The 24,393-nt window shown below is 46.6% G+C and overlaps 2 long non-coding RNA genes across 2 annotated transcripts in view; one reads left to right on the top strand and one right to left on the bottom strand.

The window, feature by feature from the left end:
* The window catches only part of LOC148686855 (uncharacterized), a 36,695-nt gene extending 16,089 nt beyond the window's left edge, over positions 1-20,606 (top strand). The window contains exons 2-4 of the long non-coding RNA XR_015948111.1: positions 18,513-18,745; positions 19,829-20,025; positions 20,402-20,606. This is a non-coding gene — a long non-coding RNA (uncharacterized LOC148686855). The remainder of the gene's footprint in view (positions 1-18,512; positions 18,746-19,828; positions 20,026-20,401) is intronic.
* LOC148686856 (uncharacterized) lies at positions 16,166-18,615 on the bottom strand. Its single transcript, XR_015948120.1, has 2 exons — positions 18,479-18,615; positions 16,166-17,235 (listed from the first exon to the last, which is right to left on the bottom strand). It is a non-coding gene; the product is annotated as an uncharacterized LOC148686856 (long non-coding RNA).
* Positions 20,607-24,393: the final 3,787 nt, after the last annotated feature.

Below are 24,393 nucleotides of genomic sequence, written 5' to 3'. Positions count from 1 at the left end.
ATTGTCATGATCTGATCCTCCACATTATATATGGGCAAAACACTCACATATTTAGGGCACAAGCTACTGGGAAGTTCTCCACTACAAGCCACAGTGAAATGAAGGAGGGGCGGGGGCTATGGCAAAAAAAAAATGCACCATGTTCGCCTTGCACATCTCCCCATTACAAAGGCGCTTCTGCAAAATCACTTCTCAATGTGCCACAATCAGCAACTTTTCCAGATGATTCTCAGTTATGGATATCTATCCTAATGCACTCTAAATTGGCCATCACTAGTCGACCAACTCAGTGGAATGGAATGTGGTGGACTCTCCTGTACTGAAGGTTTTAAAGCAGAGGTCGGATGGCCACCTGTCAGGGATTCTTTGCAGGGGTTGAACTAGATAACCCTTGGGGTCCCTTCCGACTCTACAATTCTATGATTCTGTTAAACGTTTCCATCTTTGTGCAGCATATTATTCCTGACTTGTGTGGTTTCCTTCTCCACCCTTGCTCACGAGTGGATTTGTGCCTCTGACGTGCATAGATAATACCCAGGCCCTTTAAATTGTTTATAACAATATCCACACCGTCTGTAAAACCAGAAATATTGATCTTCCTGGATAATCACTACATGCAGTCTGAAACACCACACTCCTTCCTGGTTAGCTCCTGAGTGTGCTATGGTATAGCTACGAGGGTGTTCTGAAATGTTAGGTCCTACTGCAGGCATAGGCAACCTTGGCTCTCCAGATGTTTTGGAACTACAACTCCCATGTTCCCTGACCACTGGCCCTGTTAGCTAGGGATCATGGGAGCTGTAGTTCCAAAACATCTGGAGAGCCAAGGTTGCCTATGCCTGTCCTACCATTTCACCCTAGAACAAATGTATAGATGAGTAGAAACATTTCACCTGAGCTGTTGGCAGTGCAATCTAGAAGATTAGAAAAACCCAGATCGTTCTGGCTTCTAATTGCAGTTAAAGAAAAAAAACCACTTTCCTACAATTGAGAAAGCATTAAGGCTGCCACTGCTCCAAATTAATGTTATCTGTGAAGCTCTTAACCTCAAACTGTCTCTGTGACAGCCTTCAACGTCAGGCAGGTACTAAAGATGAAAACATCAGATATTCCTCCTCCTTCTTCCTGTGCACTCTTTTAAAATAACAGCTATTATTGCAATGACTCATGGACATTTTAAACCACCATCATCACCTCGAGAAAGAAAGAAAGAAAAATGTAGCAGCAGTTTCTCTCCTGGGCTTGGCAGAAGCTTCCAAGCATAAAAGAGGTCATGTCCAACATGTTGATGACAACTGTCTTCAGGAAGTTCAGAAGTTCCATCTGATAAAATAAATAAATTAGTGATGTTGACTGCTTCTCAAAACCTTGTGGAATCTTCCTGGATTTTTTTTTTAAAAAAACTCCTTTCATTTTGCTCCTTTTAATCCTGTCTTTCTCCCAAGCAGCTCAGGCCAGTGTATATAGTTCTCCCCATTGTATACCAGCACCCCAAAAAGCCAACTTAGAAAGAAAGACAGTGGCTGGCCAAAGATCTCTCACTGGGCTTCATGGCTGAGCAGGGATTTGAACCTGGATCTCTCTCAGGCCCGTCTTAACCAAATCGAGCATCGTGGTGCATAGGTCCCTCCGCCCCACTTCCCTGGCGCCCTCCACCGCCCGGTGCTGTGGTTCACTGCGCCACTAGCCTCTGTGGGTAGGATGGGCCTGATCTCTCTGGTACACTGTCTCTGGTACACGCTAACCTCTGGGTCAGCAACCTTTTTCAGCCGTGGGCCGGTCCACCGTCCCTCGGGCCATGTGGTGGGCTGGACTATATTGGGGGGGGGGGAATGAACAAATTCCTATGCCCCGCAAATAAGATAAGATGAATTTTAAATAAAAGCAGACATTCTACTCATGCAAAAACACCAGGCAGGCCCCGCAAATAACCCACAGATGCATTTTAAATAAAAAGGCACATTCTACTCATGTAAAAACACGCTAATCCATGGGGCGGATTGAGAAGGCGATTAGGCTGCATCTGGCCCATGGGCCTTAGGTTGCCTGCCCCTGCTCTAACCACTACGCCATTTTAGCATTAAAAAACAAAACACAGTATTATGACTGATACAAAGAAGTTTCATATATCAGTTATTTCCAGTAAAGCCTGCCCTTAATACAAAAATTACTAACCTCGGGCCCATCCTCTACTGGCCCTGCTTTGCACTCTCTTTGAATGATTCTGCCTGACCTGAATGTGTCATTGAACTGTGGTGATGCCTCTTGCTTTCTTGGACCGAGCATAGAGAGGAGGATGTATATGTGTAGATACTAGGGTATCATGTTCCTTTCCATTGCTCCACACATTTTGCTCCACCATGGGCATGTGGCCTCTGGAAAGTTGCCCAGAGCAGAATAGGGCCCTCAGACGGAAAAGGGTTCCTCACACCTGCCTTGATATGTCTACAACTACAAAAGGGATTTTTTGGGGGGGGGGAGGGCACTTCTTTCCAAATGCTTTTAAAAAAAAAAACAACAAACAAATCTAGCAATACTATAAAATTATTTGAAAGGAAATAAAATGATTTCCCAACTAGCTTCCCTTCTGTTTCCTTAGGAGGGAGCCATTCTGCTGCTCTTGTTACTTGGCTGGAACTTCTCCATCCCAGTGGCTTGCCTTCCAATCCACACCCAGGCATGAAAGATTTAGAGGGAGAAGCCACAAAGATGAAAAGGCATGTAAGTGCATGTCACCCAAAGGTACATTGTATGCATGCTTCCTGCCATGGGGCTGGTATAGGGAGGCAGGGTAGGAAAAGACCTGAATTCATAGCTGTCAACTTTTGGATTTGAAAATAAGGAATCAGCAGCCTCACCTGTCCCGGGGACAGTCTACGGCAGGGGTAGGCAACCTAAGGCCCGTGGGCCGGATGCGGCCCAATCGCCTTTTCAATCCGGCCCATGGACAGTCCAGGAATCGGCGTGTTTTTACATGAGTAGAATGTGTCCTTTTATTTAAAATGCATCTCTGGGGTGTTTGTGGGGCATAGGAATTTGTTCATCCCCCCCCCCAAAAAAAGTTCGGCCCACCACTTGGCCTGAGGGATGGTGGACCGGCCCACAGCTGAAAAAGGTTGCTGACCCCTGATCTATGGTATATCTAACAATCCAGGATAGCAGTGGGAAACGGTGCTGGAATAAGGGAATTTCCAGCAAAAAAAGGGAAGGTTGACAGCTGTGGCTTGGAATAAGGGAGTTTCCTGCAACAACAACAAAAGGGGAGGGTTGACAGCTATGGACCTGATGTACATCTTCAGCCTCCCACGTCCCAACACTGTGGCCTTGCTTGCCTCCTGCCTCATAACACAGATTTAGGTAAACGTTTTTCTTCTGCCACATGGCCTTTTTCTAGCCTGCAGCAAGATGACTCACAGGGTTTGACATTAAGCGAATGATAAGCTTGCCCAAGGTGTTAAAATACCTGTTGAACGAGCTCGACCTTTTGGGGGGCCAGTGAGCACATTTTTAATCTTGAGGAAAGTTCTGTGGGTGCCATTCACAAAATGGCTGCCTTGACTGTGTCATCACACAGTTGTGGCTGCCACGGGGTCATGTGGTAGTGGCTGAGCCACGGCAAACAGGAACTAGTAGGAAGAACAAGCAGTCTCTCGTGCATTGTGGATTTTTGAGGGGATATTTACTGAGACCGTTTGAAGATGCCATAGGTGGTATGGTGGACAAACTGGTATCTGCAGTAGCAACCCCTGAATTAGCTTGCCATGGGCCCTCTTTAGGAAAATGGCAGCAGGTACTGGGGAGACGCCAGGTAACAAGGCTACATGCACTGAAATGTGTGCTTTTTTAACAGGTGTGTGCTTGCATCCAAGACCCCTCTTGGGCTCATGTGGAGTCCTTACTCTGATATGTATAACTAGCCTTAATAAGTCAATTTAAAAGGCACTGGGAAGAACAGGATGAGGGAGACTCTTAGATGGTTTGCCTCCAGTGTGTGCCACATCAAAGCAAGTTCTGTCTTCCCTGTGGCCCAAGGATGGGAAAGATCTAGCATGGATCTCCTCAACTATCCTTTTGCCTGGACCAGCTCACAGACTTTGCTCACCAATAATGGAGCACCACCCATATACTGATAGTCCATGCTGAAGGAGGTTTGACTTTGCGGTAAGAAGCAGGAGGTGGTTAAAGAACGTCACCTAGCAACTACCAGAAGAGAGCTCTGATCCGTAATACAATGCAGGAAAAGAGCAGAACCTGTGCAAATATTTAATTACATCAGCAATGATTCAAACATGTGGTTGAGCCCAAAGGAAAATATTGACTCCCAAACTAACAACAGGCATAGTATCAGAGGTGATGAAATAGTAGTAAATAAGCTGTAAACATTTCATCTACAATGATGAATTACTCATTCGCTTTAGATTTTACTTTATTTAAAAGCTGCACCTGGGGGCAATGGGGCAGTGGGGAAGGAGTTGAAGGAAGAAAGTTCGTTTTGATGGTGGAAGGAGAGTTTCCTGGCAGTCCAGAATTTACAGTGCAATCCTATACAGGACTACTCATAAATACAGTAGAGTAAATCCAATTATTTTCAGTCATTCTTATTCCCATGCGATCTAATTCACTTAATTTAGCAGCCGGGGTGGGGATGGCGAGTTAAGTGTCGACAATATTAGTTAATATTTAGCAAACTAAACCAATGCAGATTCAGATCAGCGGTCTTTAATTTATTTATGTCAGTGGTGATGGTAGCAGCATTATTTTGAAAAAATAAGCTTTATAGGATGGAATGGTCTAAACAGAACAATAGTAACAGCTTAAGAATGTGATTTCTAATCCAGATAGGTGAGTTTTCCTGTTCCAAGGAGAAACAACAAAATTGCATTTGGACTGTGTATACATAATATATTTAAAATGCATTTGAAGTACACACATAAACTACCATTCCTACCATTCCCATGATTCAGGCAGAGGGGTGTGTGCTTTAAATGTGGCATTTTTTTCTATTTATGCAGCCATCACTGACCCTATTATCTATTTCAGGCAGAGTTTAGTTCAACTCTAAACCAGCCATAAATCACCAGTCTATCACATACTATGATGGTATATTATGGCTTCCTAGCAAAATTACCAGCAATGAATATCCTTTATGTTATAGGTCATGCCCCACAAAAATTTTTGATTTTCATACTTTTCTCCTCCGTGTCCAACACATGGAAAACTGAGCCCTCAAGGAGGTTCCAAAACTCTGACAGCAGAGTTGCTGAGGAAGCATTTTTGCAAAATGAAGAAGGCAATGATGCTCGGGAGAGCACAGCTGTTGCCGATATTGACAGCAAGCAGAACTTTGCCGCGGCTGTGTTGCGGTTGCGTTGGGAAAAATTCAAATGGGTCAGGAGAGAAATCTTACTCATCTGTCAATGTAAAGCCGTTTTCCAGAGGATCTCTGCATGTCGCAGGTGCTTTCGGCAAGTTAGGTGTGATTCGATCAGTCATTTCTTATGATGACTTAAACAGAAGAGAAACCAAAGAACATGTGGTGGAAAGACTAGTTTTTTAAGGGTTTTTTTTTATAAAGTGGGGGGGAGTGATATATTCGTTGTGAACAGTGAAGACCGGTGAGCCTGGATCTAGTGCCCCTGTAGGCACATTCTGGGCAATATAAGTAACTCAAAATGTGAGCTACCTGGAGAGGGTGGGGAAAACACCTTCAACAATAGTAGATCCTGATGGAAGGATCTCATTTCTGACAGATGTGTGCTGGACTAAGTAACCTTTCTGGAACGCTACCTGCACTTCCACAGTGGATTCTTTCCTACCCTTTTCTCCAGAGCTTAGCAGAAGATAAATTGTTGGATGGTTGACAGAAGACTGGCAAGGACAAGGCAAGGTGAGGTGACTGCCTTGGGTGGCAGGATCCACAGGGGCAGCAGATCTGGCCTGCAAGGAATGCATTGCCCGTGATGATTGGGGCACCTCATCAGTAGCTCCCCACCCTGCATGGTGCCTCTAAAGTGTCCTCTTGATGAATAGGAGGCGCTGCTGGTGTCCTCCTGCCCCTAGAGGTGGGAAGACCATAAACAGCGCCTGCTTTTCACAAGAGGCCACTGTGCAATGCCATCTTCAAGAGGCCTCTCCCTAGGGATGAAATGGCAGGGGCTTCCCTCTGGAGGCCTGTCCAGCAGGATTCAGAGCGGGCCCCTTTCCCTTTCTCAATGGCTTTTGATTCCCACTTGATTCCCACTGATTTGATTCCCCCCACCTCACCGTACCCGACATAGATCTTCACTCACACCTTCTTCCCCGGTGGGAAGGCATCGTTTTGTGGTTAACCTCGGGTGCCAAAACGTCTTGGGCCAACCCTGGGCAAGGATTCCAGACTTCTGGTTACTTATAACCCTAGCAACAACAAAAAGCTTTAGGAAATACTATTAGAAACACGGGTCTCTAACCATTTCAGCATGCAAACCCCTCAGGTGGGGCACACAGAGAAAGGCCTCTGATGAAGACTGCAGGGTCTGAGGTGGTTCGTGGGGGGGGGGAGGCAGTCCTTGATGTATTGCTGCCTTGAAACATCTGTTGGTGTTGTTGGTTTATAAATTTTAATACTGCTTATATGTCGAAATGGCTTCTAAGCAATTTGCAAGTATAACATCAATCCTTAATTATCAGAGCATCAAAACATCGTTTATTAAAATATACAATAAAACAAACCAGTTAAAAAGCAGGGCAATTGAAACTGGTAAAAATACTGTAGTTAAAACAATATGATCAGAAGTTCAAGTTCAGGGGAATGCTTGCCTAAGCAATGTGTCTTCAGGAGCTGGCAAATTGTCAATGCTGATAGAGAATCTCTTATTTCAGCAGAGAGGGCATTCCACAACACTGGTGCCACCAGCTGAAAAGCCTGCCTCTGTGTTACCACAAGCTGTGTTACCAACAGCTTTAAAGTTAAAACCAGCACTTTTAATTAAGTCCAGAAAATAACTGGTAATCAGTTTAGCTGGGTCAGAATCAGTAAAATATGTTCCAACTTTGTGGTCTTGGTCAATAATCCCGCCACTGAATTCTGCAATAGCTGTGGTTTCCAAATGGTCTTCAAAAGCAGCCCCATGTATAATGCATTGCAGTGATCTAACCTAGCATAATCAACTGAAGCTAGGTTAGCCCTGTCAATATAGGATCACAAATGGGCTGCCAACCAAAGCTGATAGGAGGCACTCCACACCACCAAGGGCACCTGCCTCCAGAAGTCCGTCCCCCCAAGCATGGCCAGTGCTATCATTCGGCCACCTAGGCAACTGCCCAGGGCATGGACCTCAGAGGTGTGCAGTACTAACCTTTGAAGGGCACAGTTTTATACAAATTATTTTTTGTTATCTCTTTCAAATTTCTGGTAATTTACTTTTTATGTTACATTTTGAACTCAGTTTCCTAAAGCTTGGACTTGCAAAAAACTGCTTTGTTGCAAAATAGGTTGGCTTGGTAACTATATCAATTGAACATCCCCAAGCATCAGGACTTGATCTGCATGAATCGGTGGCAAAACTTGCCAAGGAAAAAACTTGAGATTCTGATGTGTCTGGAATTGAAACTTTTAAAATGACTTACATTTTTACATCACCATTCACAAGATTATTCAAAATGATTTGTGTGCTGAAACCTTTTTCTTTTCTTTTTTTGTATTTGAGAAAGATAACCAAATATTGTTGCATTACTTATTCCTGCAATTTAAAAGAAATTGAGCAGTTTCAAGATTGGTGCTTGTCACTTTTTCTACAGTACATCTGCTCTTGAAAATTGAAGTTAGCAATGGCGGAAGGTGGAGTTGCAAGTAGTTAGCTTTGTCTGGGGTGCAAAGTAGTCAGGCACCAGCACTGCCCCTCTAGGGTACTTCTGGGGAAACATGGAAACACTTTCCATGAGATCTAGATATAGGAAAGCAACATCCATAGAAATACAGCAATCCCTAAGGTTAAGGGCTCTACAAGAGCCTTGATGGTGTCTCAATTATCTGCAGAAGCCTAACCCAGAATTGTTATGGGGCAAGCAGTTTGCAATCTGTTCTCTGTGGGGAATTGCACAATAGCCTAAGGGTGTTCGTGATACCAACACATAAAGTGTTTATATGGTCTACCAATCCAGCATATTGACAAGCACGGAAAGGAAGGAACTGATTGTTCATGCATGAATACTTATAATTAGCAGTAATTGTTAATAAATTTAAATTGGATCACATGCAGCTTATGTGGGAAGGTGCTGTTTGAAAGGGGATTGAGAAACATACTCCAATTGCGGTACCTTTTGAGGGATGGGCAGGAATACAGGGAGGAGTACTCTAATGTTTAGAACTTTCCTGCCTCTGAAGTTCCCGTGTGCACTCTCTCTCAGAAAATAATTCCAATCAGTGTGTACTAGCCAAGGAGTTACTGGTTAATGCCAGTGTATCAATCAGTCAATCAATCAATCCATCAGATAGACATGTGGATCTCAAGATGTACTGAGGAATGATTGCATGCACACCTTCTTGGAATTTAGACAATGCCTTGTGGCATTTATTCTTAGGAAAGACTACTATAACTGAAGTAAGCTCAAGGTTGGATTGCTACAGTAATTGCAGCAGGGCTCATGATTGCAAGGGCAATGCTGGACTTTGGGCTTTACCATTTCAGTGGTGCCTTGTGCAATGCCAAAATTCAGTGCCACCGCCCCTCCACCTCTTGCCTTCCATTATTCATCACTGCTGCAGTATACATGCGGGCAAACCAGTCGTGCTCCCCTAAATCCGCCACTGGCAAGGGAACCCATTTATTTAAAAGATGTCTCAAGCCCTTCCAGAAGGTGCATTATGAATCAAAATCTCCAGTGACCCATCCTGAGCAGAGATAAAGGTTTGGAGGGTGTTTGGGGGCAAAATATGGCAATGGAAGGATACAGGTAAAGGGACCCCTGACCATTAGGTCCAGTCATGACCAACTCTGGGATTGTGGCACTCATCTCGCATTATTGGCTGAGGGAGCTGGCATACAGCTTCCAGGTCATGTGGCCAGCATGCCAAAGCCACTTCTGGCGAACCAGAGCAGCACACGGAAACGCCGTTTACCTTCCCACTGTAGCGGTACGGATTTATCTACTTGCACTTTGACGTGCTTTCGAACTGCTAGGTTGAATGGAAGGGTAGCAGGGGGCATATTTTAGTTGCCCAGAAAGTCTTCTGAACAAAATGGAAGGAGAACAATGAGAGCAGAGGTGACTTCCTCCCTGGCTTCACCACATCCCCACCCACTCGCTTGTATGTTGCTGATTGCTTTCATATTTGCAAGACACAAGGACAATTGAAAGAATTCACAGTGATACCAAGATGAAGGCCTAGCAGGCTTGTAGGTCGAGAGCCCTGCTTTTTGGAAGTGGGTCATGGGCAACTTTATACCCACCAGGAGTGACACCTCAGTGCCTTCCATATGTGCTGTGTCAGGAAGATTGGGGACATCACATGACAGGACAGACTCCCAAATAAAGATGTGCTCTCCCGAACCCAGCATGTTCACACATCTGTCTCGGCAATGCTGGCTTCGTCATGTACACAGAATAGAAGATGGCAGGATCCCCAAAGCCGTGGGTGACAGAGAGCTGGTTTCAGGTACCAGGCCTGTTGGCAAACCAACTCGGTGTTACAAAGATGTCTGCAAACGTGACATGAAGGCTGGCAACATTAACCCGGCCATATGGGAAACTGTTGCAAACAATTGCGGTGCTTGGAGACAGGCTGGTTGTGTGTCCACAGCAGTGACCAGAAGAGGAATGACCACTGGGAGGAGTGCAAGGGAGAAGAAACGCCATGGTGCACCTGTAGCAGCAAAACTGGCTGTCTTCATCTGCCTCACCTGCAATAAAACATGTCTCTCCTTTATTGGTCTCTAGATACATGGCAGGTGCTATAACTCTCTAATGGTTTGGGGTTTACCCACTCTCTTCCACTGTATCCTGAGACAGATGGATGCCAGCAATTTGGTTGCATTTATATTCCACCTTTTTATCTAAGGAGCTCAAGGTGGCACATATGGTTCTCCCCTAATTCACACAACAACCTAGTGAGGCATGTTAGACTGAGACGCGGTGACTGGCCCAAGGTCATCCAGTGGGCTTCATGTCTCCCAAGTCCTAGTCTGACACTCTAACCACCACACCACACTGTTGTTGCTGACACCTGTCTGTCGATGGAGTGCACCTCCCTGAGTGAAGTCAAACCACTGCCCTAGCAGCGCTGAAGTGACCTCCCCAGGGCAGTGTGTATGGAGGTCCTGAGCTGCCCAGATGCCCAGGTCCTGAGCTGGCCAGATGACAAGGCCCCCCCCAACCCGGCCTTGTTGACATGGTCTAAAGGAAAGCAGAGCAGTATGTTTGGCACCAGCTTGGCTGCAGGAGTCGCTGGAAGGAGGTGTATAAGGTGCCACCCAACCGTCTTAGGGACTCCACTCTTTCACTTTTTCTTCTTGTTATTATTTATCAGATTCCTTCTCCCAAAGATGTATTCCAGGGCAGCGGAAGCTTAGGATCAGAGTTGTCCTCCTACACCACGCTGGCTCTCATCTGAATGGAGGGGATGCTTTTGGGTGTGTGTGGGTTAAACCACTGAGCCTAGGGCTTGCTGATCAGAAGTCGGTGGTTTGAATCCCTGTGACGGGATGAGCTCCCATTGCTTGGTCCCAGCTCCTGCCAACCTAGCAGTTCGAAAGCATGTCAAAATGCAAGTAGATAAATAGGAACCGCTACAGCGGGAAGGTAAACGGCATTTCCATGTGCTGCTCTGGTTTGCCAGAAGCGGCTTTGTCATGCTGGCCACATGACCTGGAAGCTATACACCGTCCCCCTCCTCCAATAATGCGAGATGAGCGTGCAACCCCAGAGTCGGTCACGACTGGACCTAATGGTCAGGGGTCCCTTTACCTTTACATAAACACGAGACCCAGTCAGAAACGAGACCCAGACAGAAACGGCGTTTCTGTGTGCTGCTCTGGTTCGCCAGAAGCAGCTTTGTCATGCTGGCCACATGACCCGAAAGCCGTCTGCGGATAAACGCCGGCTCCCTCGGCCTATAGAGCGAGATGAGCGCCGCAACCCCAGAGTCAGACACGACTGGACCTGATGGTCAGGGGCCCCTTTACCTAAACACGAGACACAGAGAGACGTGTGAGATTGTAGCAAATAAGGTATATAGATCATGTGCTTGTATCCAGAAGGTCACAGGCTCAATCTGTGTCATCATCTCCTGCCAGTCAGTGTAGACAACGCTGATTTGGCTGGGCCAAGAACTCTGACACAATATACTGCAGCGTCCTATGTTTCCAAAAGGTAGTCCTCCCTCCCTCCTGTTGTCCCCCATTTGAACCTGGCCTCTGCTACTTCCTTTTTCTTCTTCTTCTTTTAATGGCAGAGGGGTTGCCACAATCCCAACAACAACAATAATAATAAATGCCTTTTGAGAAAGCAGGTGCATATTAACTTCTCCCATAGGCAGGGTTTTCTCTCTCTCTCTCTTCTCATTCCTCCCTCGGGAAGAAGGGGTATGTTTAATTATGAGAGGCCCCTTCTTGCTTGTAATCCGTTTCCAGTTCAGTTCCTTGGCTGGATAAATCCGTTAAACGTGTTGTCGTCCCTTATTTATTGATTGGAGGTATTTGGGGTTTAATTGAGCAAGTCGGTCGTGGCCCAGGGCAGGAGTGGCGCTACATGAGCAATTAAATCTGATTAGCCGGAGCCCTTTAAGCCCCAGCTGGGTGATTGATAACCGAGACCGGCATTCCTCAATTGACTCGCTACATCAAAAAGGAAAAGGGCTTAGCCGAGAAATGCAGAGGAGTCCGGCGTGAAAAATAGCGAGGGAGAGTGGGGGCAGATTAGACTTTTAAAGGAGCTGAACGAAAGGGGACGAGGGAGGGAGAGACAGAGAGAGCCGCCCATAAAACAAACCCCTAGGTGACTCCTGGCTCCTATGAATAAAATAGAAAAATCCAAAGGCTTGTCTGTAATTTCAAAGAGAAACTGAGCGAGGCGCGCATCAAGGATGGGCAGCCCAGACTCAGGAAGGCTCTTCATACACATCCCCCTGGGAACGAAACGGGGCCCATAAAGCTGTCGACTGTTTGTTAGGAGTGTTTGTTCCCTCGTTAGCTCCTTTCCCCGCTGGTTTAAGGAAATCAACTCTCTCATGGGCCAAGAACCGGCCAGGGCGCACCATCCACATTTACGCGCGCGGTGTGCGTGTCCTGCCTTTGGGTGGGAAGAGGCAGCTGTTGTGCTTCACTTATTTAATTCAATTTTAACTTAGTCCAAAGTGCTCAAAGCTACATGCGCCATTATCTCTCCCACGATCCGCTCTCCTTTTATCTTCACAACAATCCTGTGATGCAGGCTAGGCTAAGAGTGGGTTACTGGCCGATGACCATCCTGTAAACTTCATGGCTGAGTGACGATTTTGTCTAATCTAACATTCTAAGCCCCCACCATACTGTCTTTGTAAATTGATTTAGGATGCAATTCCGTACCCACTTACCGGAGAGGAAACTGCGTTGAACTCGGTGGGCCTTGCTTCTGAGTAGGACTGTATTGTGCTGCGTTAGTCTCTGTCTACATGTTTTCTTGTCACCTTTATAGGGTCCACTTCGATTTCCTTTAGGCTTCCGCCAGTCTTTCTGTGAAGGCTCGGTGGGTCACAAATGTTTCATATCTGGGGCCCTGCCTATGCTTACTGGCGCCAATAACTCTTAAAAAAAATTAAATTAAAGCAGACCTCCCAAATATAGGTTCTGTGCGCCCTGCGCTTTGATTTAAGCAAAACGGGGCAGGATCATATGGATGGGGTGCGGGGCTGATATTTGTCCTCCAGTTATTCAACAGAATATCTGGAAGAGGAGAGAGGTAAAGGGTAATCGCTACTGGTTTTAAACTGGAGACCTGCCATTTCGAGGAGGAAAGCTAAGCAGCGAGTCCTGAGTGCCAAAAGTAGTTTAGCAAAGGCGAGGGGTTCTCACCCATGGGAGGCTTCCGAGGAAAAAGACGGCTATGCAGGCATGGAGACAGAAGCAGGATGGCTGGATCTCAGAGGATGCTGTAGCTGCGGGTTGCAGCAGATGACCTCTCAAACACCCTTGCACATCTAAAAAGGATGCGGGGATTCTTAAATTAACTCGCTTAGCACACGAGGCCTTGGATAAACTTCAGGGCCAGCCTCTCACTCATTTCCTTGCTTTTTAAAAGTACTCAATAACCAGTTACCCTTGCAACCCAGAGAAAGAGTTTTTAAAAATATATATATATGCTCAATGGCGGTTAATTTCAGATGCTTTCAGCAAATGCTTTCAGCCCGCTGCTTATTTGCGTGGACTTGGGAGGGGGTGGGCTCCTCATTCTGTCACTTAAGCCAGTCTTAAGAGTTAAGGATAGCCCCTCGAAAGAAAGGCTACGCAACATCCGGCCTCCATAAAGAAATTTAACTTCGAACCCCCAAAAAAGTTTCATAAACTGCTAGAGAAGTCAAACCAGAGCTGCTGCTGGAATGCAGCAGCTGCCTGGGAGATAAGGATGAAGAGAGAAGAAAGAATTCGCCCCTGAACGTTTTGGGAAGGCAAATACGCATGTTGTTGGAATGGCCATATTTCTCAACCGGAGATTAATTCAGATCTCGGCCATTCGGTGTCCTCCAAAGCTTTCATCGCAGGTCTTCTGCCTTCTGTGAGTGGAGGTCCCATGGCCCGGCCATTTCCAGCTTCCACCGTTTCCCAATGCTAATGATTGAGCGGTAGATAAGTGCCTTTAATAAAAATCGCACCTGAATAAAAGCTGTCTCTTAAGGACAACCAGTAGGAGAACGCAATCTCAGGCCCATCTACCTGCCAGTGGCTGTCCTCCACTGGGAATAGGATGCTAAACTAGAAGTACCTTGGTCTTAAACAGCAGCAGGAGGCACCTCTGACCCCATCCCATCCCGCTCACTGCAACCATATCAGGGCCCTGTCTGTCTGTCTATCATTTTAAAGATTTCTTAGTTTAAAAAAATACGTGCATTGTCTGTTTTTTCAAGTTGCGGTTTCTACAGATCAGTTTCATTTACTGTGAGGCAGTGTTGCATACAGTGTTAGGTTAGGAAGAAAAGAGAGGGGAAGAGGGGAAGGGGAATGGTGAGTGGGGTGGGATAGCGTGGCAATGCTTCTATTCTTCTACTTGGGGGGGGGGGGTGTCAGCGTCACTTGTATGGGTTCTCTTACTGTTGGCTTGTTGTATTTCCTTCCTTGGTGGTGAGAGAGGCTGGGGTGGCCTAGGGTATGGTTGGTTGTCTTTGGTTGGCTGTAGTGAGATTTGTGTGTGTGTGTGTGTGTGTCAGGTTAGCCAGATCGATTCATATGCTGTAGAAAGTCCTCTTTAGGACCTCTGGAGGGCTGCAGCAGGTTAGCCATCCCTGACCTACCCTGTTGGCTCATCTAGCCCAGCATTTTCTACACTGAGTCAGGCACCATCTTTCCTCACTCTTAACCTCAGGGTTGTGAGTTTGAGCCCCACGTTGGGCAAAAAATTCTTGCATGGTAGGGGGTTGGACTATATGTCCTTTGTGATCCCTTCCAACTCTACAATTCTAGGACGGACAGAGGGCGCTGAACTTGAGACCTGCTTCTGCGCACAAGGCAGATGCGCCACCATTGAGCTACAGCTTTCCTCTTTAAGGGTGAGGGGGCCTTAAACACCCAGACGGGCCCCAAGCGCATTCACACGTGCGTGTATGACACGGGATGCTTTCTCTGCAGCTGAACGTGCGAATTTGGCTCCCTTTGAAGATAAAAAGATGGACTGCGATGCGAAAGTCCTGTCTGCAATAATCAAGCCTAGAGGTTGCAAATCCCAGAGAGGGGTGAGTGGATCGATTTGGAAGAGGGCTCTCCTCTAGGGTAAGCGAGCCTGAAGATCCACGGCCTGGCGCGTCTCTGGTTTCCGTTCCGCTCGGATCTGAGTTCTTTTAGGCCTGGGGAGAAGCAGCGAGCTCCCTTTCTTTCAAAGAAGGATCAAAACACCAGGAGAGCAGCCGGCGCGGAGGGCGTCGGCAGGAGCCGGCCTTCTCCAAAGCCTTCCGCTCCTGTCGGCTTCCATGTGAAGCCGCCCGCCCCTCCCGGGAGTCTCCTCCACTGTCTTAATTAGTGCAACCACCCATGAAAAGCAGGGTTCGGAGCCGCATTATTTGCCCCTGTGTGTGAAACAACAACAAGCCCTATAAACAATTGTTAGCTTGGCCTCTTGCCTCTGGTAAATTACACAGCATTAAAAAATAATGCTTTTCATATTAGGCAGTAATTAAAGGTTGGGACAGCTTGAAAACAAGAGTCGGGTTTGGGGTTGGGGGAGGAAGGGGGCCGAATCAAAGAAAATATAAAAATGTTCTTTCAAGAGTTATGGGAGGCTAATAAAGTCTGTCTGTTCGAGAGAACCACTTTGCCCCCAGCTACAGCCAAACTGGAGCCGCGGCAATTGCCTCTCAATAAGATAATGATATTCCTTTCTCTGCTATTAAAAGGCTCCCAGTGCAAACTTAAAATGATTTATTTAATTTAAGAAATTATGAGGTGTAACTTCAAAGCGTAAGCCGTTAGTAATGGAAAACACCAGGTTGTTTCAAATTATAATAATAATTGTTTGGAATACACTGACATCAAAGTGCTTTCATCACCAAATAAAATATAGCCCAGACCCCGAGATCCAGGGGAGTTTATTGAGTAGACATTTTGTGTGTGTGTGTATGGGCGCGCGCGCGAGTGTGTTTATTATTTCCTTATCAAGAGACATTATTTTAGCAGCTCCTTTTCTCAGCTTTGAAGTTTTGACAGTCTTAAATTAGCTTTATTGCATTTTTTTGGCTCGCCGATGGGAGATTATCCTGGCTGCTTATTTTTCATTCTGATCTGGGGTTTCCATCCCTCCCCCCTTTGCTCCTGTTGCTGTTTCCAGGGTACTCAGGTTTGTTATTTAACACAGCACCTTGATAGCCCAGAATTGGCTATTCAAAGTCATTAAAAAGCAAATAACTCTCCATCTCTCTCTCTCGCGCGCGCGCGCGCTCTTTTCTAAAGCAATCCATTAGACGTCTGGGGAAATATTCTTATTTAAAACAAACTTAGGGCTGAAATGCTGGCACAATCAGTTTAATAAAGAAAGAAAAGAAATGGGCAGCGCATATTTTCTCGAGGAACGCGGTTCCCTCCCCTTTACGAGTTTCTTGCTTATTCGAAACACACAACCATTTTTAAAAGAGGGGGGGAGCGTCATTACTGCCAAGAAAAGTTGCTTTCCGCTGTCAGAGGGTTTAATTTCCCTGAATAGCTTTATATAAAAACCTATTTCGGTGGTTGCGTGTATACACGTCCACACGTTCGAGACTCTGGTTCTCGAAGAGGGCTAAAAAGATAGCAATCCTCGTGGAATCGGAAAATCAGACTTCTAGAAAACTTGCAGCTTTATAGACCGAGATTTCCATTTAAAGCAGCAGGAAGGGGATTTCCTTGCGCTGTTAAAGAGCGAAACTGATTTGATGGAAATATGGGGCTGCATCCCTTTCCAGCTGGCTGGGAAAAACACCAAAGAAGTCAGGCACCCCCCGCCCGCCAGGGGCGCAATTCCTCCCTCCTCCTTATCTTTGAGGTGGGGACTGGGGACCTGGGAACTTGGCGTTCAAGTAGGAGAAACAGAAGCGCACCTTTCCCCGACGGTGGCCGCGCCGCACGTCGGAGCCAAAACAAATACTAATCAGGCTGCGATCCTGTATAAGCCCCTTCGTCTGGGTGCCAGCCCCATTGAGAGCAGAGGGGCTTGTTTCCCACAACCAAAGTGCGTTAGATCCGGCTGGCAGGGACGTTTGCATTTCGGAACGAAAGGCAGACGGAGCTGAAGGGGTTTGGGAAGCATCTTCGATTGCTTTCCTCCACACCCACTCGCTTCCCCTCTTGGGGCTGTTGTCGCAGTCGTCCTGGGAATAAAACGCGGTAGATTTACTTCCGAGAATATAGATTGAGGATCGCAGTGGAATCGCAGCCCGTGCGTAAACAGATTTAGCTGGAAGAAATGCCCGCTGAACTCAATGGGCAATTGCATCCGCGTCGTTTTGGGCACGGCGTCTCCTCCCTTCCAGTTCGCTTGTCAGTTTCATCTTTCTTTTCTGTCACACATTTACAAGCTGCGCTCGTGTGATCGTCTATAAACCTGCAGCAAACAAGACATCTCATTTTAAAGCAGCGCCGATCTTTTGCTCTACCTGCTCTCTGAAGTGGGGTGTGTGTATGTTTGGGGAAGATAAATCCCCCCGGATTGTGGACTATCCTTTAAATTGTCAAATGACTATACTTATATTCTTCCTCAAACCCTTTTCCCATTGAGAAATTATCAAACTCGTGCGTATGTTTTGCACATTAGACCTGTACTTCCCAGCAAAATTGCCTAGCTAGGCTCATTGAACGAAATCAATGGGATTTCGAAGGGCTTCGCTTGGCTGAGAGCTAGCTCGGAGGCTGCGCAGTAACAGCGAGAACTGAGAGTCCCATGCTGCTTCCAGACCCGTGTGGATGGTGGGATCACGTGTGCCAGGGGTGGTGGTTGTTTTTAGAGCATCCACACACATCATTGTCGGACTCGGCGTCAAAAGCGGGATTTTTCCATGAAAAATCCAATCAAGTTTTCAAAAAGGCACCTGTGGCCAGCTCCCTGTTTGCGAGATATATAGATGATCCGTTTGCAATACTAAGCCTCCATCCATGGGCTTAGCCAAGGGGGGCTGCTGCCCCCCATCAATTAAAAAAATCAATACAAATCTGAGGTTATGCCCCCCCTAACAAAAGCCTACCCCCTAACAAAATCCTGGCTACGTCCATGCCATCTGGAAGGAAGCCAACTCCCTCCGAGTTCAAAGGCGCTGACTCCCCAGTTCCTGTGTTCAGGTCGGACAGCAGTCTAAAGTTCTCTGTGCGACAATGGTGCTCCGGTGAGATGCCCGACTCCCGAGTCAACCATTATGTGGTTTGATGGTGTTGCTTGCTTTTGTGACCTCGGGAGATCTACACTTTTTAAGTGTTTCTGAGATTCTTTCACCAGTTGGGAAATTCCTCCTTTGGAGAAGGGGGCGGAGAGACAGATACGCGCAGTCTGTGTGCGTGTGTGTGTGTGTGTGTGTGTAAGAGAGAGAGAAAGAAAACGATAGCAGTGCTTACATTCATGTGCACGATTCCACTAGGATTTACTTCGAAGGGCACATAGGAGCCCGTTCTTGGATATACCTAAACTCGTATGTATTGTGTACTAACCACTTTTTATACACGAGCACAGTGTGCATTGAATCTATTTCACCCACTCTTTGTTTTTCTGTTGCTACATTCGCACTACCCACACCCCTGTTTACAGACACACCTTATCCTGTGTGTACACGGCGTTTTATAAACATCACAGCTCTAACCTGTAACGACATTGACTTCTATTTTCTTCCCTAGGCTCAACACGGCCATGATGCTGCTGGTGTGTTTCGCTCTCAATACAATCCTTAATATTAGCAAACTTCGGTTCCAGTTCCCCTCTGTGGTCCTCGTAGTTGTTGGCAAGCGGGAACCTCCCCCGGAGGTGGACAAATAGCGAGGTCCTCCTTTTGCGGAGGCCCTGGAACTCTGCAGGAGCCGAGGTTGCCGGAACAAACGGAGCTACGCGAGGCCTGCTTTGCCGTCGACGGGTGAGGAGGGTGGCGTTTCCTCAAAGACAGGGATGGAGGATATTATCCGATTCCCGCAGGAACACCTGGCCGGCTTGAAAAGGTCCTTTTGCTTGCTCCGAAATAATCCTGAATTCCAGAATTCGGATGGGATTGACCGGAGGAAGCACCAGGGGAAATGCCAGGGTTGGGTTGCGATCCTAAGCACACACAGCTGGGAGTAAGCCGTCAATGAAACGGGCTGCACTAGCCTAAGCATATTTACTCAGAAGTAAATCTCACTGAGGCTTACTGCCTAGGAAGTGTGTTTAGGATTCTAGCCTTAATTCCCACATGCATAGGACAGGATCGGGCTGCGCATCTGCAGCCTTCAAACCCTAGGTTATCCTTGCTGAAGTCAATGAACAAGGACTTAAAGGAAGCGTTTAAATGAAAATAAGTGCCTTTGCCTTTAGGATCGCCGTATTAGGATGCGACCCCCAGCTCATATTCGGAATGTGGGCACAAATTCTCCCACCACGCGAGTCAGGGGGCGAACTGAACTGAATAACGGAAGCTGCCCCAGTACGCAGCCATCCTCAGCGGCGTGTGATAGATCCTTGAACAGAATTTGATTTTACGTGGCTAGGCAAATGGAAATCACAGGGCACACCAGAAATTGTCCAAAAGGAGATGGGTGGGTTATATATACATATATAAAGAGGATCCGGCCCAGAACCATTAATAGCGCGTTCCTATGCATGCTCCCCTTAGAAGTAAGCCCCACTGAGTTCAATGGGGCTAACTCTCTGATTAAGTCGAAACAAAATTAAAAAATTCCTTCCAGCAGCACCAACTAAGGTGCTGCTGGAAGGAATTTTTTATTTTGTTTCGACTACCGGTACGTCAGACCAACACGGCTACCTACCTGTAACTAGATCTCTGATTAAGTGTATATTGTTTTGTGGTCCAAATAAGCCAGCTATTCAAAATGAGGCTTAAAACAGAAGACACGGTGGGGAAGGGGAGGTCCTTTTATTTTTGTTTCTCAATCTCCTGGTCATCCTCCCCTGCTCTCTCCATGGCCGGGACAGTGCCATCTTCTACCGGTATGTGTCTTCTTAGGCCCAGGCCGCCTTGACTTCAATAAGATTTGCTCCCAGGTCGGAAGGAGGTATAGGATTGCAATCGAAAAGTCAGATCTTCGCCGCTGTCGCTATGAAGTCAACTACAAGACATGTTGCAGTGTGAGGGTTACGCAACCCACCGCGTCTTATCTCCTCCATTCTCCAGATGCTTAGGAGGACCTGGAATGAAATTTGGTAAAGATCTGCTGCTGTTATCGAAACTTACTTCATTTGAATGTGTGATGGGGAGAGGGATAAAGGGGCACCCCCGAGACTAGAGGCCTGCATTCTGGCAGATTTCAACACGTCTGTGCTTGCGGCTTGCTTTCTTCTTAGCAATACACACTGTAAGAACATAATAAGAGCCGTGTTGGATCAGGCCAGTGGCCCACCTAGTCCAACATCCTGTTCTCACAGTAGTCAACCAGATGCCTGTGGGAAGGCCGCAAGCAGGAGCTGAGCTCAAAAGCCTCTCTTCCACTTGTGATCCCCAGTATACTGCCTCCGACAGTACACAGCCATCACGAGTTGTAGCCAGTAATATTCCTTCTCTACTTCCCACCCTTTTTAGAGCCCTCCGAGATGGCACCTCCGACCTCAAACATGCAATCCCACGCCCACTTAACTTTCAGCGCACTCCCGCTGAAAGTCCTTGAATATTAAGATGCATAGGATCGGGCTGCGCGTTCTACCGAGGTTAGCGCAATGGACTAAGCGCTTGGGCTGCAATCCTGTGAGTACAAGGCGGTGGAAAGGTGGCCTGCTGAGCTCAGAAGCATAGCTGCCAAGTTATCCCTTTTTTAAAGGGATTTTCCCTTATGCTGAATAGGCTTCCTCGCGAGAAAAGGGAAAACTTGGCAGCTATGCTCAGAAGGCCTTGCTTTGGAGCCAGCAACAAGCTCAGGATCGGAGAGCTGTCCCTTTTCGGTCTGGGGGTGTCCGCCGCGTGCGTCAACGCGAATCCAGCCTGCCAAGAACAGCGCCCCCCGTCTCTCCCCCCCCCCAGCTCTCTCTCTGAGCAAACTCCGGATTGAGGCTACGCCTTGATTTAATAGAGCCCCAGTAGTCGCTCGCCTTCGCCCTCCATAAAAGGCAGGAAACCCCGGGGTTTGACAAGGAAATGTGACAACATGAAATGCAGACTCCGCCGCGTCTGATGGCCACTGGCTCAGCCGTGCCCAAAAGCCCATTCCTAACTATTTGTGTCAACAGCTCCGTCGCGGGGGAATTCGGGATCCCGGGGGCGGGAAGTTGGCTAGGGGGGGGTCGCATTTCTTCCATCGGCGGCGCGGCCAGACTCCGCTCATCAGGTTGGAATTTGGAAAGCTCAGAACCAATTTTCACGCCGTGGCTCTCTTCCCCTCCCCCCACAAAAAATTAAATGCCGAATATTTATTGCTCCAATTATTGTCTGCTTTCTACCGGATTTTTTTTTTAAGATCCCCTGCCTAAATCTGATGCCAACGAGCAAAACCCTTTTCAGCCTCATTCCTTTCTCTCGCTCTCCAGTGGCATCTGTTTTGTGTCAGAAAGTACTTCGGGAACAATTCAACTTTGCATTCAAATAACCCCTATTAAAGAGCCGCTTTCTCAGGTTCTTGCGGAGGTGGTTTTTTTGTGGAGGGGTGGAATTTGGGGATAATAATGCAGCGCTGCTCCCCGAGATCGCTGCATGTGATTGTTTCATTTTACTCAATTTAAACGCGCGCGCGCGAGCCTCGGGAGCGCTCCCATTAGAGCTGCGATGAAATCTCGTGCGCGCGCGCTCGTGTCTTTAAAGACCCCTCCCTCCCATAAAACCTAATACTCAATTTACCCAGCCTTTCGATTGGACCAGGTTAATTAACTAGGCGCCGGGTGAAATTCCGCTTGGAAGAAGCAGCCGGGAATTGTCTCTGCAAAAAGAGTCCTACTTAATGTTTGGGGGGGGGGCTTAGGGGTAACTCCCCCTCAACACCCTGGCCTTCTGCAATAAATCCTGGAGCCCCTTGCACGATCGTTCCTAACACCCTTAAAGCTCCCTTGCTCAAAGAATTTCCAGCGCGGAGATTTCCTAGTAATCCCTGACACCGCTGATTTATACCCAAGGACTCCTGCTTTCTTTTTGCTTTATAACCCTCCCCTGGCTCAGTTATTTTTAAGGGCATCTAGGATCATTGGAGGCTCCCGTCTCTCTCTCTCTCTTCTCGGCTAAATTAAGGCAAAGCCTTCTTTTAAACAGAAAACCCCCTCCTCTGTGTTGTTGTTTTTAAATACCACAGCTATAAACGATAATTAGAAAGGTCTGCGGAGGAGGCTGGTAAAGTAGGGGGTGGCGGTGAAGAGATAAAGAGACATCGATTCGAGTACTTTAATCCGGTTTCTTTCAGATTTCATACTTTGACCTGGGAAAACAGCGCTTTTTGTTTGGTTACGCGTTCCCCCTGATCAACACATTTCCCCTGTCTCTTCACATCAAGACTCCTGCGACGAACAGCTGCAGGGCAGGCAAAAAATGCTACAGGTGAAGATTCATCATTGCATCCCCATGAACCCGACTGCTCTGGCTTGCAACTCTGGACCCCAAGGATGCTTCCAAATGATTTACTATAGGATTGGTGCTCATGCACCTAAATTTCTGTGGCATCTAGACAACATCGTTGGCATCAAAATGCCAGCCTTTACCCCCCTCCATTTAATTCACATTCACCCTTCCTAGGGAAAACTCCAGTTTCTTCTTGTTGTTGTGGCCAATGACCCATTTGCAAATTAAGCTCCCATCTGGAAGCACCATGGGAGCTTGAACCAGGTTCATATCTTGTCTCTGTCATGAACTCAGTCAAGCTGTAATCCTATGAACAACCCGGTGAGCATCTATGTGGTTTACTTCTCAGTATAAGATTGCTCTGTTCCTGGCCTTAAGCAGATCACTTCGTCTCAGCCTGAGTTCTCCACTTGCCGTATGGGCATACTAACCGACCTTACAGGGCTATTGCAAAAACATAAATAAAAATAACAGCACAATCCTGAGCGTGTCTACTCAGAAGCAAATGGAATGGAATTCCACTAGGCCTGCTTCCAGTTAAGTGGGCTTAAGACTGTAGCCTCAGTGAATGTGTGTGAAGTGCTTTGAACAGTCTAGGACTACATTCCCGTGCATCTGAGGCCGCATTTACCTGGGAGTAAGCCACAGGGAATTCAATAAGACTTACTCTGAACAGACATGGTTAGGATTGTGATGTTAAGTCTCAGTGCACTTAGTAGAACTTACGGAGGCCTGTCTAAAAATGCAGTATAAGTGACACATATTATTATGGAAAATCAAGACTCAGAAGGGATGCCTAGTCAATCCCTCTGTAGCGTCAAGATTCTCCAGACATTGATTCCGATAAATGCTGATCTGGTCTCTTTTTAAAGCTTCTTTTTAAAACAAAATAAAACAATCCCAGCCTTTCCATGGGGATTGTTGTTCTAAAATCCAAGACGCCTCTGTTTCTGTTTCTCCCTTTTAAAAGCAGAGCTTTCCTTCATTCTCAAAAGTTCGGACTGCTATAGAACAAATAAATGCTCCTTTGTAAAAAAAAATTCCACCGCTTCATAGCAGTAATGAGGGATACAGTATTTGGAACAAGAGGACCTATAAAATTCATCTTTACCTCAGAAAGCTAAAATAAGGCAGACTATATAAACCAGTTAATTCAATTTGTCTCTCATCCTGTGAAGAAAGAGTAATAAATTTCCTCAGCTCAGCTAGTCACCAGTTGGGAATGCAAAAACACACTCTCTAATCAAGGAGAAGGATTTCCGGCAACAGTCACAAACAACTTGGGTATATAAAAGCATCAACACATCTGGGCTTTCTGGATCGAGTTGTTCTCTATCTTGGGCAAGTAGTAGCTTGACATTACCTCCTTTCCACAATTCCTCAGCTACCAAGTCAATTTCAAGCTGGCAGAGGTCAGATACCCAGTGCAAGTTCTGATGGACGGCCTGGGCTAGCTTTTGCCTTTGTTCAGCACAGTTGGTACCTGTGCATTCTAAAAGTGATTTTGTTCCTTAATAATATAGTCCTCGACATTCTCTTCCTATACTTTTCTCAAACGACCTGGTCCTTCACTTTGACCCGAGAAAGATAGCAGCAATCATGTACACACTTACTTGAGACCAAGTCCTATCAAAGCAAGGCCAGCTCTGTCACCACTTTGAAGGGACTCAAAAAATTATCTTACTCTATCCGGAGAACTGCTACTTACTAAGTGGTGTAAACAATGAGTAACTTTACCAAAGCCAGGTATAAATGAAAAAGCCAAAACCCCAGTATTGATCGTCTGTATTCAGTAATGGAACATTACAACTCCACACATGTCTACTTAGAAGTAAGCCCCATCGGGTCCAATGGGTTCTTCCTCCCAGTGAGTACAGGACTGCAGCCTAAATGAAGAGAGGGTCCATAAGATTTGCCTGTTTTATTTGAATTACAGCAACACAAATTTGTTTGCGGATTTGGCCTTTGTTCAGGTTGAAATTTCTGAAGAACCGAAAAAGGAGGCACAAATGATAACAGTTTCTTTGGCATCGTGTGTT

Source organism: Zootoca vivipara, chromosome 2 (genome assembly GCF_965207765.1).
Source record: "Zootoca vivipara chromosome 2, rZooViv2.hap1.1, whole genome shotgun sequence".
Lineage (NCBI taxonomy): Eukaryota > Metazoa > Chordata > Lepidosauria > Squamata > Lacertidae > Zootoca > Zootoca vivipara.
Note: the sequence above shows the minus strand (reverse complement) of the source record. Positions and strands in the feature narration are given on the sequence as shown.